Consider the following 18,332-nt stretch of genomic DNA (forward strand, 5'->3'; position numbering starts at 1 on the left):
AAATTGGTTTCTGACCCTGAGAGAATTTGAGACACTTTCCTCATGGCCAGGGAACTGCAGCCCCCCCAATGATTGAAAGCAGAGATGAGACTCCCTTTTCAATAGAGGCCAAGACTGAAGAGCCCTGAAAATTAGCAAAGAGTACTAGAACATTTATTGGTAACTTTGCCTCCTAAAGAGCCCAACCCCCTTGTGCTTTCAGAGAGCCCCAAACAGCTCCCCAATCTGAAAGACTTGCATCTGTAGTGATCACTGTCCAGGTAGGATAAGCAAAAGAAGCCCTCCGAATAATGAACTGAATCTGAAGATGCAATTATAAGACCTAATACTTTCATACAAAGAGCAACAGAAGGAAAAGAGAAAAAACTGAATGTTCAGACAGGCTGACGCCAATTTTAGCCTTCTCCGATCTGTTAGAGAAAGACTCATGGAGACTGAATCTATTTGACACCCCAAAAATGTAACCCTTGTCTGAGGCACCAAAGACATTTTTGGAAAATTGATCTTCCAATCATGCTGTTGAAGAAACAAAAGTCTGTTGGTGTGAGATTCTGCTAAAAAAAAAAAGGATGGAGCTTGAACCAAGGTATCGTCCAAGTAAGGAAACACTGCAATGCCCTGAGATCTGATTACAGAGAGTAGGGCACCCAGAACCTCTGTGAAAATTATTGGAGCTGTAGCCAGACCAAATGGTAGAGCAACAAACTGAAAATGCTTGTCTAGGAAGGCAAACCTCAGAAACTGGAAATGTTCCTTGTGAGTTGGAACATGAACATAAACATCCTTTAAATCTATTGTGGACATGAACTGACTTTGATGAACAAAAGGCAGAATAGTCCGAATAATTTACATTTTGAAAGTTGGAATTCTGACAAACTTGTATATAGCTTTCAGATCCAGAAATGGTCTGAAAAGACCTTGCTTTTTTGGAACAATGTAGAGATTTGAATTAAATCCCATACCCTATTCCTGCAAAGGAACTGAAACAATCACTTTCATAGTTTCCAGATATGAAATTGAATGAAAAAAGGCTTGGGCTTTTAAAGGATTCCTTGGAACATTGGACAGAAAAACCTTCCTCTGGGAGGCCTTATTTTGAAACCTATCTAATAACCCTGAGAAACTATATTAAAACCCAGGGATCTGAAACAAACTGAAACCAAGCTTCCTGGAAAAGGCATAATTTGTCCCTTACCAGAGCCTCAGGGTCGGGGGCTGCCACTTCATGCAGACTTGGAAGTAGGGGTGGATTTTTTGGCTTGCTTAGGTCTGCTCCAATTAGCACTAGGGGGCCAGACTGGGCCAGGGGTACTTTGCTTCTCAAAGGAGTAATCAACTTTCTGTTCCTTGTTCTGATGAAAGGGACGAAAACAATTGTAGGCTTTAGATTTCCCCTTGGACTTTTTGTCCTGAGGAAGAAAAGTCCCTTTACTTCCATTAACAGTAGAAATGATAGAATCCAAATCAGAACCAAACATTTCCTTTCCCTGAAAAGAAAGAGACAGGAGATAAAAGTCTGGATTTACACACCATATTAGTAGAGAAAGATTTAAACCACAAAGCTATTCTAGAAGGAACTGCCAAGGACCTGTTTTTAACATTAATCTTAATTATGTCAAATACAGCATTACAAATAAAAGAATTAACAGTTTTGAACAATCCCAAGAGGTTCAAAAAATCTTCACAAGCAGAATCATTAGAAAACGGTTCTGAAAAACTTGTTAAACAGTAAGAAGAAGCAGTAGCTACATCAGCAATAGAGATAGCTGGCCTAACAAATAACCTACTTGTAGAAAGGGCCTTTTATGAAGGGTTTCTAACTTCCTATCTAAACGGTCCTTAAAAGTACTGTATTCCAAATGATAGTAGTATGCTTAGCCAAAGTAGAAATGGCCCCATCTACTTTAGGGACAGTCTCCCACGGTTCAATATTTGAGACAGGTAAAAGATAAAACTTCTTAACCTTGCAGAAGGATTCAAATAATTTCCTGGCTTAGACTATTCTCTAGACACTATTTCAGAAACTGCATCTGGAATAGGAAAAAACTCAGGAGTTTAAGCAACAGTTTTAAAGACTGAATCTAAATGGTTAAAAGTCTTATCCTCATAACCCTTAGAGTCCTTAACCCCTAAAGTAAACAAAACCTCTTTTAAAATTGAACGCACATGTTCAATTTTAAATAAAAAAGAGAATGAATCAGGTTCAACTTTAAAAGAAGATTACTCATCATCAGAGGAAACTTCTCCTTCTGAATACAAAAAATGATTAACCCTAGCCTCAGAAGGCATAGCACTCATAGAAGTTAAATTCTGAACTGACCTTTTACGCTTTTAATTGAAGATGGGAGAGCTGCCAACATTTCAGAGACTGTAGATTTGATCAGATCTTTTACACCTGGAGCAAAATCCACAGAGCTCCCCTGTAAGGAACACACAGAAAGAGCAGCAATACTCATAAAAGCTCTTGAGGAATGGAAAACGTACCCCCTCCTTAAAAAGCATAATAAAACTTACAGGTCAAAGGTGCGCTAATCCAAAAGAAAAATAAAGCAGGAGACAAGTAGACGCCACACATGAAGCCTGGAAAGCGCACAGCTGGATAGAAGGACGTGTGCAAAAACTAAGCTATTAAAAGAGAGATTTGAACGCCAAAACCAGACTTGCACATACAAGAGGCATACAATTGCTAACATGACACTCACTGACCTGAAAAGATGAAGCAGGGGAAAAATGAAAAGCCCCTGAGCATGCAAAAAAACTAATGTGCGCAATCTCTTGGGCTCAAGTGCACTATCCTGATTAGAGAATAATCCATTTACTGAAACTCTCTGCACCTTATCCTTCAACCAGAAGATTACTTGTTAATATTATTAGCAAGCTATTGCCCATTCATTTGTAAAGTAGTTTCCCACATGACATCTGTAACAAATCAATGCTCGTTTACTTTATTAGTTTAGGAATTAATTGTTTAAACCCAAATTACTTTGACTTTAAAATTATTATTTATTTTTACTATTATGATTGTTTATTTATAAAGCCCAAATATATTATGCAGAGCAATAACATTAAGTGTACAGTTATGGAGTACAATAATCAGAAGAGATTTACATAAATCATAAGAGTAGTGGGCCCTGCCCTTGAGTCGCTGTAAGCTGTAAACCATATTTACATAACAGGACAGGTGTACTAGTGAGCTTACAGTCTAAAGGAAGTAGATCTTAATGTAAATTGTACGCATCCTTGAACAGATATGTTTTTAAGGAACACTTGAAGCTTTTGAGACCAGAGGAAAGTCTGACTGGCAAGGAGTTCCATATGATAGGTGCAGACGAGTGTGTGAGGAGTTAATGAGACATGAGGAGAGAATTAGGTCATGAGCAGAGCTTTAAACAGTTTTAAACGTTCTGCATCTTTAAATCACCAGTAAACCCACCAAATAATATTATATAATTCTGCACATAGGTTCGCGCCCGATCCTGCCATTAAAATGAATGTAGCTCGCTCCCGCTACAAGACCAGAGAGCGAGCTTCATTTATTTTAATGGCGCAATCGGGCCAGCTGTGACTAGACAGGAGACTAGACCTGCTCAGTAGAGCCAGGAGCGGCGGTCTGTAAAATGCATTTTTGTAGGAAAATATCTGTGACATACTTTGATTTAGAAACATGGCGCTAACCTAATGTTAAATAATTCTGCACTGTGCGCAGAATTATATAACATTATTTGGTGGGTTTACTGGCCCTTTAATATATGCATTTTCCAAAGTCTTAGGGCAGAATTTGACCCCAAAACAGAAAAAGAAACCAGTGCAGCTTAAAACTACCAGTTTACGTTTTGAATGTTCTTTTCTTTTAACCTTCAGAATCTGGTCACCCTAAATTAGAGCACTGTCCCTAAATAAGAAAGGGTTGTGTTATTATTATTATTATTATCATTTATTTGTATAGCGCCGCCAAATTCTGTAGCGCTGGGTACAATGATAGGGGTATACAATGACAAAGATTTGTGATACAATACAAAACATAACAAAACTAAACAAATCTAGCACAGGAGGAAGAGGGTCCTGCTCCGGAGAGCTCACAGTCTATAGGTTTAGGGTGCAGAGACATAAGGTTGGGGTAGCTTGTTACATCGGTTGTATTTGCAGCAGTGAGTCAGGCAGTTCATGTACATGTATTAGCTTGGTTCGGATGCAGGATGGAGGAGAGATGGTAAGCCTCTCTGAATAGGTGGGTTTTCAAGGATCGTCTGAAGCTATACAAGGTTGGAGACAGTCTAATGGAGCGGGGTAGAGAGTTCCAGAGGACAGGAGCAGCACGTGCGAAGTCTTGGAGGCGGGAGTGGGACGTAGAGATAACAGGAGTGTAGAGACGTAGGTCAGAGGTTGATCGAAGAGGACGGAATGGGGAATATTTCACGATGAGAGAGGAAATATAGTTGGGAGTTAGACTGTTGAGTGCTTTGTAGGTTAGGGCTAATACTTTAAATTGTATTCTGGAGTGTATGGGGAGCCAGTGTAGAGACTGGCAGAGCGGAGCAGCTGATGTAGATCGTCGGCTTAGGTGGATGAGTCTAGCAGAAGCATTCATAATAGATTGGAGGGAGGAGAGGCAGTGTTTTGGAAGGCCATTTAAGAGTAGATTGCAATAATCAATGCGTGACAGGATGAGGGAATGAATAAGTATTTTTGTAGTATTTTGAGTAAGGAAGGGACGAATTCTGGAAATGTTGCGTAGGTGTGACCGGCAGGATTTGGTAAGCGTTTGTATATGTGGGTTGAATGTGAGTTCTGAGTCTAGTGTGACCGTTGTGTATGATCCAGTCACTAAAATGTAGCTATGAAAAATCAGTGTTGCTACTTTTTCATAGCCACCTATGAATGCATCAACCCTCCCTAACAGATACTAACGTGTAAACTATGTATGAAACAAGGAAATGTATCATTAGAAAGAAACTTGTTTTAACATTAGAATAGCATTTATTTAAGATACATATGATAACTGATGGTTGTATCTAAGAACTCGATACAAAAGGAGGGGATCTAGTAGAGGGCAAAGGTCATAGATATCATACACCTTACAAGCGAATAGATCCTTCGTTCTATTAAAAAAAAAAGTATACAAGTAAAGGGGATAGTAAGGGCGCTGGAAGCTAAAGATATCCATAGTGAGTATACTATTGTAATGTATAACAGAGGGTGGTATCACAATATCCTAACTTATATGGTAAAACACAAAGGCCTAGATTTGGAGTTCGGCGTTAGCCGTAAAAACCAGCGTTAGAGGCTCCTAACGCGGGTTTCTTATGCACTCCGGTATTTAGAGTTTATTTACCGCCACTCAAAATACACCTAACGCTCACCTTTCTACCGCCACCTCAGACCCAGTAGTAAACATATACCGCCAAAAAAAACATCCACGAATCACAAAACAAATATTACACAAAGTACACTTACACTCATACAAACACAACACTATCTTTATTTTTCTTATTTTTTTTTTTTTCATTAAAATACAAAGTATTAAAGTTGCGAGATCTCGGGTGTTTGAAAAAAATCCACACAAATCCATTTTCCCATTGACTTACATTGACACACGGGAAAAGACCCTCATATACCTACATCTAACTAATAACATTATCACAAACATACACTCATCGATGCATACAAACAATATACAACACATGACATACACAAAATATTTATTTATTACAAAAAGAACACGATTTATTTACTTTTTCACACAAGATCATGACGTCACTCACTTTACGAGGAAAACCAGTCTTAGAAAAAAAAAATAGAAATCTTTGGAGCCTCCATTGACTTCTATTGGGAAGACGTGCTCGTGCACGCGAAACCCTCATTTCCCTAACGCACGCAAATAGCGTAGACTGAAAAACTCCAAATACCAGCGCTAGAAAATACATGATTTCATGCGTTAGACACAGCTAGGATAAATAGATCAAGAAATGACTATTTCCCTATGGTGGACTTATGGTTTTTAATATTAAATATTCACCACACCATAAATATTTTTCACACTTTTAGATTACATCAACTACAAATCCACATCACTAGTAACACATTATTATTACAATAAAATTACATTTACAATTAAAATAAAATTCAATACACATTTCTGGATTCACAAACACTACACAATGGGAAACATCTCTCATTTACCTTTATTATTGCATTTCAGTTATTCAACTCATATGCTTGCAGCAACTGCATATCTACATAGGCTTAACACATAATCACTCATGGATGCACATATATTACTTTTAACATTCACTCATACATGTGCATTCAAATGATGGGGGACAAACACATTACATTCTCTACAGGAATCACAAAACACAACATATGGATTTGACGGTACTTGTAACATCATGATTCCATCACCAGAAACCATTAGGAATTACGTACAACACGAACATCATTACACCAGATTACAGATGTCACTTTATGGGAAGGAACAACAATGCCACACCACTATATAGAAGTCAGCATATGTGGGACACAATCACAATATATACGTACATGTACATAACACGCATCACCCATCACGCAACCACAAAGCACACATTTAGATTTTATTCAGCACACAATAACAATGTAGCACAATACAACAACACAATGAGGATTTCACAACTACATAGGCAGGTTAATAATATCATGACGTCATTACAAGATTCAACCATACACATCACAGATTCACCACTGTACCGCCCCTTTAGGAACTTTAACACTCAATACTACAATACAACATATACGTAAACCACACTTTTGAACAACATTATTATGGAGATTTCAATGGGACAATTAAGAAATATTGTCAGATCGCAAATCAATTATATATACAATACTACAGATGACAGCCGGAAGTTATTCAGTATTAGTGCCATTTTTATGGGACGCATACAATATTGTCAGATATAAAATCACTTATATACACAATACTACAGATGACAGCCGGAAGTGCTTCAGTATTAGTGTCATTTGAAAGGGACGCATACAATATTGACAGCTCGGCAATCACTTATATATACAATACTACAGATGACAGACGGAAGTTATTCAGTATTCGTGCAATTTTTATGGGACGCATACAATATTGTCAGATATAAAATCACTTATATATACAATACTACAGATGACAGCCGGAAGTGCTTCAGTATTAGTGTCATTTGAAAGGGACGCATACAATATTGACAGCTCGGCAATCACTTATATATACAATACTACAGATGACAGACGGGAAGTTCTGAATTCTTATTGCGATTTTAAAGGGACGCATACAATATTGACAGCTCGGCAATCACTTATATATACAATACTACAGATGACAGACGGGAAGTTCTGAATTCTTATTGCGATTTTAAAGGGACGCATACAATATTGACTGCTCGGCAATCACTTATATATACAATACTACAGATGACAGACGGGAAGTTCTGAATTCTTATTGCGATTTTAAAGGGACGCATACAATATTGACTGCTCGGCAATCACTTATATATACAATACTACAGATGACAGACGGGAAGTTCTGAATTCTTATTGCGATTTTAAAGGGACGCGTACAATATTGACAGCTCGGCAATCACTTATATATACAATACTACAGATGACAGACGGGAAGTTCTGAATTCTTATTGCGATTTTAAAGGGACGCATACAATATTGACTGCTCGCCAATCACTTATATATACAATACTACAGATGGCAGATGCTACTTTATCCTTTACAAACAATATTGCAGCAACATTGATCGATCACATTCGATGCACATTATACACAACTATGCACTTTCATTCATGTTAGCCTGGACGTGTGCTTTTTACTATAAGATCGCGTTTAATAAATATTGATTACGCATATGAACAAACATTACAAACATGCACTGTATGTGTGATATTTTACACTTTCACATTGAGATTCATTGGGGGAAAAAAACATTTCAGCAAACAACAAAAAAACGCCCACTGTGAAAGCATTCGCGCCGCTCACATACAAACAGGTGAATACAATCAGCAATCATTACAAACTCACTACCATTGGACTAATTGTACTATAAATCCCCCAAACAACATGGCCAAAGCATCACTTGTGATCCACATCAGATAAAGTGCTTACCTTGTTACGCTGTTTTGAAAGATGGATGACGATGACATGGTAGACGCTGCTGGTGGTGCTATTGGCGAACTAGCTGTTGGTCGAATCAGGCAGCCTCGGCGGCTCAGACCGAGACGAAGGGGTCGTCTGGTTCGAGGTCCTCGTGTCTACAGGGTGAGACCCACCTTGGAAAACATGAGCGACTTTGAGGTTTTTGATAAGTATCGGCTCGATCGCGAACAGATCATTGGCCTTTACGAGCTTCTTAAACCTCATTTGGAGCCACGTATACAAATAAGGACTGCTGTTCCCCCCATGAGTAAGATGCTAAGCTGTCTATACGTCCTGGCCTCCGGGAGTTTTCAATCCGGAGAACTGTACATGCATGGCCTGGCTCAAGGTACATTCTCTGTGGTGTTTAATAACTTTCTGGACGCCATGGTACGTATCAGTAAGCAATACATAGGATTCCCACAGAATGATGGTGATTGGAGGCGCCTGAAGCGGGAATTCTTTGATATTGCTCAATTGCCCAATGTCTTGGGAGCCATTGATTGTACCCACATTGCGCTGCGTGCTCCAATTGATGACTTGCCCTTCAGAAATCGCAAACATTTTCATAGCCTCAACGTGCAGTATGTTTGTGACGCACGGATGAGGATTATGCATGTGTATGCGAATTTTGGAGGGGCTTGTCATGATGCCCGCATCCTCTCTCTGTCGTCCCTGTGGAGCCAGTTTGAGGAAAGACAAATGCCCCCTGGTTATCTCGTTGGTGAGTATTTGTGCTCAACATGGTTAATTATTTTGACAATTGACCCTGTATTTTTTATCTGTTAGCGTCATGTTCAGCTATAGGATTAAATTTAACCATTTGTTATTTACCGACGCTAATGTCTAGTTTTATTGAAAAGCAGATATGTAGCATGTCTTACCTTAAGTGTTCAGATAGAGAATGCAATGTAACCATGTAGTTAGCATTTTACACAAGGTTTGGTTTAGGAGAAATACGCATATGTAGCATGTCTTAGATGAAATGGCAAGATATTATCTCATGCAATTTAACCCTGTCATTGTCTTTTTCTGCTAATGTCTAGTTTTATTGAAATGCACATATGTAGCATGTCTTACCTTAAGTGTTCAGATAGAGAATGCAATGTAACCATGTAGTTAGCATTTTACACAAGGTTTGGTTTAAGAGAAATACGCATATGTAGCATGTCTTAGATGAAATGGCAAGATATTATCTCATGCAATTTAACCCTGTCATTGTCTTTTTCTGCTAATGTCTAGTTTTATTGAAATGCACATATGTAGCATGTCTTACCTTAAGTGTTCAGATAGAGAATGCAATGTAACCATGTAGTTAGCATTTTACACAAGGTTTGGTTTAAGAGAAATACGCATATGTAGCATGTCTTAGATGAAATGGCAAGATATTATCTCATGCAATTTAACCCTGTCATTGTCTTTTTCTGCTAATGTCTAGTTTTATTGAAATGCACATATGTAGCATGTCTTACCTTAAGTGTTCAGATAGAGAATGCAATGTAACCATGTAGTTAGCATTTTACACAAGGTTTGGTTTAAGAGAAATACGCATATGTAGCATGTCTTAGATGAAATGGCAAGATATTATCTCATGCAATTTAACCCTGTCATTGTCTTTTTCTGCTAATGTCTAGTTTTATTGAAATGCACATATGTAGCATGTCTTACCTTAAGTGTTCAGATAGAGAATGCAATGTAACCATGTAGTTAGCATTTTACACAAGGTTTGGTTTAAGAGAAATACGCATATGTAGCATGTCTTAGATGAAATGGCAAGATATTATCTCATGCAATTTAACCCTGTCATTGTCTTTTTCTGCTAATGTCTAGTTTTATTGAAATGCACATATGTAGCATGTCTTACCTTAAGTGTTCAGATAGAGAATGCAATGTAACCATGTAGTTAGCATTTTACACAAGGTTTGGTTTAAGAGAAATACGCATATGTAGCATGTCTTTGATGAAATGGCAAGATATTATCTCATGCAATTTAACCCTGTCATTGTCTTTTTCTGCTAATGTCTAGTTTTATTGAAATGCACATATGTAGCATGTCTTACCTTAAGTGTTCAGATAGAGAATGCAATGTAACCATGTAGTTAGCATTTTACAGAAGGTTTGGTTTAGGAGAAATACGCATATGTAGCATGTCTTAGATGAAATGGCAAGATACAGAATTATATCTAAAATTTTTTTTTTTTTTATGTTTCTGACAACTTTTAATATGGATTATGGTTTTAAATAAATATATTTATACAACAATATACTAGTTTAAGTATTCTGTTTGAATTATGTTCTGTTCTAAATTTATAGGTGATTCTGGGTACATGAGCCGGCCTTGGCTCATTACCCCCTTGCGTAGCCCAACTGATGTGTCTGAGGAGCGCTACAATAGGGCTCATAAGAGAACCAGGGCGGTGGTTGAAAGGATGTTCGGGCTCCTGAAGATGAGATTCAGGTGCCTGGACCGTTCTGGAGGAGCACTCCAGTACAACCCAAAGAAGGTGGCTAAGATCGTTGTAGCCTGTAGCGTCCTGCATAATATTGCACAGCGGGCTGGGATGCTGCAGGCCGTCCCGGTGGACAGAGACCTCCTCAGAGATGAGGAGGATGATCCTGTTCTAGAGGGGGAATTCCAGGACGAGGGACTTGATGTCAGAGCAGACGTCATCAACCGCCACTTTAGACGGTAAATAATAGAAGTTACACTGGAGTATTTTCAATAGATGTGAACTCTAGGGAAATGACAAGTAGAGAATTGTGCAAACATGTTAGTATTGATCAAATGTTAGAATAATCTTTATTTCTCATAATATAGGTGATGCTCTGGGCATTGGGTCCTATAGCGAGTCTTTGCCACCTGGTTTTTAAAGAGGACATCAGATGGTAAGTAGAAATGTATGGACTGTTGCTGGCATGATTTGTACACAAATACATCATATGGCATACATTTTATAAATTATAACTTTGTTTACACATTACTTAAAATGTACATAATCAGAAAGGGATACTCTAGAATGACTATGGTTCAATGTCACACAGAGGTTTGTTCTGCTCAATATGACTCATCTTCACACTTGATAGAAAATAACACAGGTTCATACACAGGCTTAGTAAGCTAGTGATAGATATTTATTATGAAATGGGGGGTGGGAGAGGGGTACAGAACTGATTCACACACTTGTATGAAATCTTTATATATAATTTCTTACATTAGGGAGATGACTTAATCTAAAGACTGAAAGGGAACAATTTGAAGCCTGACAGTGAAGATTTCCAAGACTGACAGTGGGGAAAAAGCCAAGATTGAAATTGAAGTATACCAATGGGATCATGTCTGGCATTATATTTCAATTCTGCTGACCTTGAAAACCATACAAATACATGTTCACATGGTAAGTGCAAACTATTTGATAGAATAAGGCTGTGGAGACATCCTATTGGAGACACTTAGATGATTTTCTAATTTGTAGATGGTATTTCCCAGTCCTCTATTTAATGAACTGATGAATAAGACACCTATTGAAGATCAACTGTTTACCCCTGAATTGACTTTCAAAGACCATGCATTGTCCAGGTTGGTGTACCAATGCATGCTAGTGAAGACTGTAGAATATTAGTAGCTTACATACATTAGTCATATTTAGTTCTTAATGAGATATTTAGGGATCACAATCAGACACTTAGATGATTTTACTTTTTTAGATGGTATTTCCCAGTCCTCTATTTAATGAACTGATGAATAAGACACCTATTGAAGATCAACTGTTTACCCCTGAATTGACTTTCAAAGACCATGCATTGTCCAGGTTGGTGTACCAATGCATGCTAGTGAAGACTGTAGAATATTAGTAGCTTACATACATTAGTCATATTTAGTTCTTAATGAGATATTTAGGGATCACAATCAGACACTTAGATGATTTTACTTTTTTAGATGGTATTTCCCAGTCCTCTATTTAATGAACTGATGAATAAGACACCTATTGAAGATCAACTGTTTACCCCTCAATTGACTTTCAAAGACCATGCATTGTCCAGGTTGGTGTACCAATGCATGCTAGTGAAGACTGTAGAATATTAGTAGCTTACATACATTAGTCATATTTAGTTCTTAATGAGATATTTAGGGATCACAATCAGAAAAAGGAATACATATTATAGTTGATATAGAGGTATTTGAATGGACATGAAATATTACATTTATGTTCAGCATACATATATTGTTTACATGTGATATACATTATTATGTATAATTTTAATTTTTGATATTTAAATATAATTTTTAATCAACAATATCATGGTGTATGTATTTCATTAATTTAAAATCAATGTAATGATTATCTTTTAAAAATGTTGATCAAAGTTAGAGCATAGACACCATATGATTTTAAATGTATTTTATGAATATTTTACAACGTGTGTATTAACTTTGTTCCATTTTTATTTGTCATTTCAGATTGGCATCTGATGACTTCCTGGAATATTTAATTATTTTCTATTAAATATATGTTTCTTTTTAACAGATTCTAATATATATCAAAATAATCTGTAAATAAATAAAACTTGGACTCCCATGACTGGTAGTTGGCTATTTGACAAGCACATGCATAAGAGAAAATAATGCATTAATAGTAGAAAATAAAAATCTTCAGAGAATATTAAAATATATCTTTTAACATTAATTGGGGAGTCAGATTCTTCAATGCTTTTATATTGAAAAAGTATATATTATAAATATTTTGGATATGTAGTCATATTATGATTGTTTTAACATTTAATAAGGTGAAGTGGTTAAATTACATGAAAGTGACAGTGTTGTTGAATGTAAAAAGAATTGTATAAGATCATGTATCTTCCTTAGGTATCTCAAAACATTATTAGAAAATATTTTACAATTATTACATTTATAAATGGTAGGTCATTTAACTTTATATTTTAAAAAAATTAGTTATTGGATGCCAGGTTAATCTATGTAATTTTCTAGTGGAGTCATTTAACTATACTTAGTAATATGATGTATTTATTAAAATCTTACCTCTTGGGTTAGACATCAAATATCTATATAGAATGTAATTTCCCCTTTAGTTTATTTTGTCAATGTTAAATCAAAATACAATATGTTTGGGTCCTTAAAGGGGTCATTCAAAATGTATATTTTGTATAGATTGTTACAAATATCATACAAGAATATAAACATATTTAGAATGTACTATAGAATTACATTCAGTCTTTAAATATACTTGTTAAAATAAAAATAAATGCACATATCTTAGTCAATGATATAAGGCATCTATATGCAAACAACAATCAGCATCAAAATAGCCTATGTAGAGATGTATTTAATCCACGAATATATATAATTACAATATAATGATTGAATAACAAAACATATTAAGTTGGTCAAATATAAGATTATTATACAAAATGCATACATAACATATAGCTTAATGTCCCTCTACTCTGAAGGCTAAAAAAGACCTAATTTAATAAATATATTTCAGTCAGTGTGTAAAACAATCTAGAAGTTAATCTAAATTTGCTTTACTTATATGTTAGACTCATTTAGCAAAAGGAAGGTGCCTAGGTTTATGATATATTAAGCATTATTGTGAAATGTTTATTTAAAGGGACATGAACTCAAAATATACTTAAAGGTAGCCAGTTAAAAAAACAATGATTTATACATTCTGAATGAGTATTCTATTTTAATCAACTTTAAAACTTGTCTCATATTATGAATGCTCATTGTGATGTTGCTATCATTACTTTAGAAATAAGGCAGTAAATAGCTAATTTATTTGCTTCAGTACTCTGGACAGAACTTGATTGTTTGGAATAATTGATGCAACAATCGTCAAGGACAACCCTGGTTTTTATTAAACAATTGTCCGTAATCTAAAATATCATTATTGATTTTCAAAGAAACATAACAAGATAACTTAACATTTGATAATCGTATTAAATAATAAAGTTGATTAACATTTCATGCTCAATCACCAATGGTAAATTTGTTTGGACAGTGTCCCTTTAAGAGATTTAAAGAGTGTATTTACTTCTCTTCCTATCTTGACATACTTTGCTTGAAAAGCATATCGAGATAGGCTCAGTAGATGAAGATTGGTGGATGCACAGAGATGCCTTATGTGATTGTCTCAACCATGTGCATTTAAATATCTTCTGTTGAGGATATATAAATACTAAGAGAAAATGATTTACAGTTTAAAGTCTAAACAATCTTCTATCTCTACAGATCATTTGATACAATTGTTTGTTTGTAATGTCTCTTTAAAACTAAAGACGCCATTGCACAATAACATATATGAGCACTTCAGAGAAATACAAGCTCGAGGTTTATTTGCGAATAACAAAGCTGTAGTTTAACATTTATAAACAGATTATCCAAGTTACTGACATTCTAACCTGAATTTTAACATTAATAAATATTGCGTGGGAAACGCATCTTCAAACACCAGATTAGCATATTTAAACATTAGTGTAATGTCACGCAATAGCACACAATCAATGTGCATTATAAATACATTTAATAGAGCAATGTCAATACTTCACAATAAATGTATTTAAAGAACAATAAAGACATACAATATTAAATGTGTATTTGTATTAAAGAAACAGACCGTTATTAAACCGAGAAATGTCTACAACATTAATAATGTGACAGTATTAGATTTTAAAGAGTATTTAATCATTAATATTTCACGGATCACGGATATTAAATCTGCGTCACACATATCCGCATGACAGGCCCATGAGTTACAAATAAGTCTACATGAAAAATGAAGTTACAGCACCACCAAGCGGTATGTGTAAGGAAGTTACTAAGATATGAAACATTAAGGAACGGCCAATCAGAGTTCATCACACAAACACAACTTGAGTCAGGATGGTCTCACAGACATTATAACAATATTTCAAACTTTTATCCAATCAGATGTACAGATAAATTGTCCCATGGTGCATCTCATGTTTACTTCACCATATAAAAGTCCATTACACGTTGCCATCTTTGTCAGTTCTCTAATGCCTGCAGGCAGTGTTATATATTAATATTATTATAATATATTTAGTAGCCAACCGAGCAGGCATGTCAGTTCCCAGGTTCACCAAGGAGGAGAGCGCTGCACTGGTCCACGCCGTCAAGGACTTTTATCCCCAGCTGTTTGGGAACAAGAGGAGCTCGACAGATGCGCCTGTTAAGAAGGCCCTCTGGGAGTCTATCACCAATGCGGTTAGATTGGTGTGTGACGTCCAGAGGACCCAGGATCAGATCATGAGGAGATTCGGAGATATGAGGTTGCGGTTATCAAAAAAAGTCAACCTCATAAGGGACTGGGTACAAGCCCGTAAAAGAGGGGGCCAAAGAAAGGCCCCGCGGAAACTGTACCTACTCCCTTATGAGGTGACTTTATGCGAGCTCCTCAATCTCCGGGTCCCCAAAAGATTTCGATCCTCGCCATCCTCGGCCTCCTCTTCTTCCCTCCCAGCTGCGGGATCTGAAAGTCCTGACGCGGGGGACAGGGCAGATGCTTCTCCGTCCGGTGGCCTGGGAGGAGCCGATAGAGAATCTGAACCAGGTAATTATCCAACTTCATATAATATCTTTCATTTTAAAAATCAAAAATGTGTATTTAGTCAGATACTAAACCTATACAGATCTCACAACATACACTACATATGATGTTTAGATATCTGATTTTAGATTATTGACACATGAAATAGGAATGATGTTTCTTGCGCTCTACAGAGTATGCGTCACAGAGCGGAAATGTAATTTCGCATCCACGTTAACATGGGTTTGCGGAAAGTGGCATTGCTTTATACATGTTGTTCAAATGACGGATGCGTAATTCCGCTTGGAATCATTGCGCAATGATCGCGAAAATGGCATTTCTCATCCACGTTAACATGGGTTTGCGGAAAGTGGCATTGCTTTATACATGTTGTTCAAATGACGGATGCGTAATTCCGCTTGGAATCATTGCGCAATGATCGTGAAAATGTAATTTCGCATCCACGTTAACATGGGTTTGCGGAAAGTGGCATTGCTTTATACATGTTGTTCAAATGACGGATGCGTAATTCCGCTTGGAATCATTGCGCAATGATCGCGAAAATGGCATTTCTCATCCACGTTAACATGGGTTTGCGGAAAGTGGCATTGCTTTATACATGTTGTTCAAATGACGGATGCGTAATTCCGCTTGGAATCATTGCGCAATGATCGCGAAAATGGCATTTCTCATCCACGTTAACATGGGTTTGCGGAAAGTGGCATTGCTTTATACATGTTGTTAAAAATTAAATGGAAATTGTTAGATTAGTGAAGAATACAGTATTCTTATTTTAAATATTATAGCTAATCAAAAAAGAATAATACAAATAAATTATAACATATTGCCATCAATTGATGATTATGTAATAACAAGCAGATATTCTTAAAGATACAGTAAACAACACAACTGATTGAAAATAAGAGTCCAGGATATATTTATCATTAATTTAATTGCGGAAACTATTAACTCATGGGACTACCAAAGGATTAATATTTTTCTATTGATTTGTTATTAATGTAAATATTTTAAACATGGCATGATTAGTATTAATGATATGCAATCCTCATTTAATATATTACAGATATGGATGTGGCTGCTGGATCCTCAAGCCAGGGCTTGTCACAGTATGGTATGTCTCATTTTAATTGACATTTGTCTTAGAAACATGGACTGAACATTACATACTAAATACACATTGTTCAATATTTATATGTAATGTCTATTTAATAGATGAAAATTATATAATTATTCGGATATCCTTAAATAACATATTTGATTTTAATTGCATGCTCAATACCATTCATTACATCAACATATGGAGTAGATAATTCATTAACAAACAACAACATTGTGGAATCTATTTAATTTTAGATTAAAGGGATACTGAGCTACAATTATTAATATTGTCATTCAGATACAGTATGCAATATTAATAAACATAAAAATATAATACTATCAGCATATGTGACATATTCTATTGCTAAATGTAGTTTAAACTAAAGAAAGTACGTTTATGTGCATCTAAATATTTGTTGACCAACCTGGGTTTATATTGATGATTGGTGGATACCTTCAACAAACAATATTTATTGAATCCAATATTCCTTATCTGCCTTTAAGATTAATATCGAGCAACATTCTAATTATAATAGGAGTCAATGTTAAATCATTTTCTACAGTTTGAACATAGAAATCAATTATTTAAATTAATCATGTCAGTGTCCCTTTAAGACAAAATAGATTCATTCATCTTTACATTCTTTTTATTAAAAACTATTGATATATAAATCTAATTATCTGTTGGAGTTACTTTATAGATATCTGCATACTCTAACAGCACCATGATTACATATTTGTAATAATCAAGTTTGTTATGTATTGTGATAAATATGTGTTGTGTCCTAAACAAGATTACTGTACATTGATAAATTGGTCGATGTGACACATGTTTGTTTAGATTTGTCAACAGATGCTCCTCAATATGTGGTTTGTGTGTATTCTTGTAACTTCTTAAGGACATATGACGGAATTATTCCGTCATAAAACAATAGAGCTAAGTGAAAGCTGTGTCCTTAAAGGGTTAAGAACATTGATCATTGGGTATATTTAGATATGCAATAGCAGCATCTGAGATGAATTTGATGTCTAATGTAGTCTGACATTTAACATATGTTCAATACAGATATGTTTACAGAATCCCCTTGATTCAATCAAGCATTTTCTGGTGTAATGACTGCTCTATTCTTCACATTTTAAAGTTGATTAATGTTAAAATTCTAGACAGATGTGATTTAGTGATATCCAAAATGTGTTTAATAATATATATCTATATCATTCATAGAGAGAGTTGGTGTGGGAAGCCCACAGGAATCCAGCAGTGACATAGAGCCGCCTTTGCGGTCTCCTGGTAAGTCCATTGACTCATTTATATGTAATTGAAGGTGTATTGCTAATCAATATTATGATCATGATTCAGATGAAGCATAACATTATAAAAAATCATAGAATATATCTTCTGATTATATTTTATTTTTTATATTGAGCAATTAATAATTTCTACTTTATTAGTCTACACATTTGTTATTCATAAGA

At 35.7% G+C, this 18,332-nt stretch overlaps 1 protein-coding gene across 1 annotated transcript in view; it reads right to left on the reverse strand.

Annotated features, from left to right (window-relative positions):
• LOC128663164 (protein ERGIC-53-like) overlaps window positions 1-18,332 on the reverse strand; it is a 289,668-nt gene that overhangs the window by 119,841 nt on the left and 151,495 nt on the right. The gene's annotated exons all lie outside the window — the stretch shown is intronic.

Source organism: Bombina bombina, chromosome 6 (genome assembly GCF_027579735.1).
Source record: "Bombina bombina isolate aBomBom1 chromosome 6, aBomBom1.pri, whole genome shotgun sequence".
Classification (NCBI taxonomy): Eukaryota; Metazoa; Chordata; class Amphibia; order Anura; family Bombinatoridae; genus Bombina; species Bombina bombina.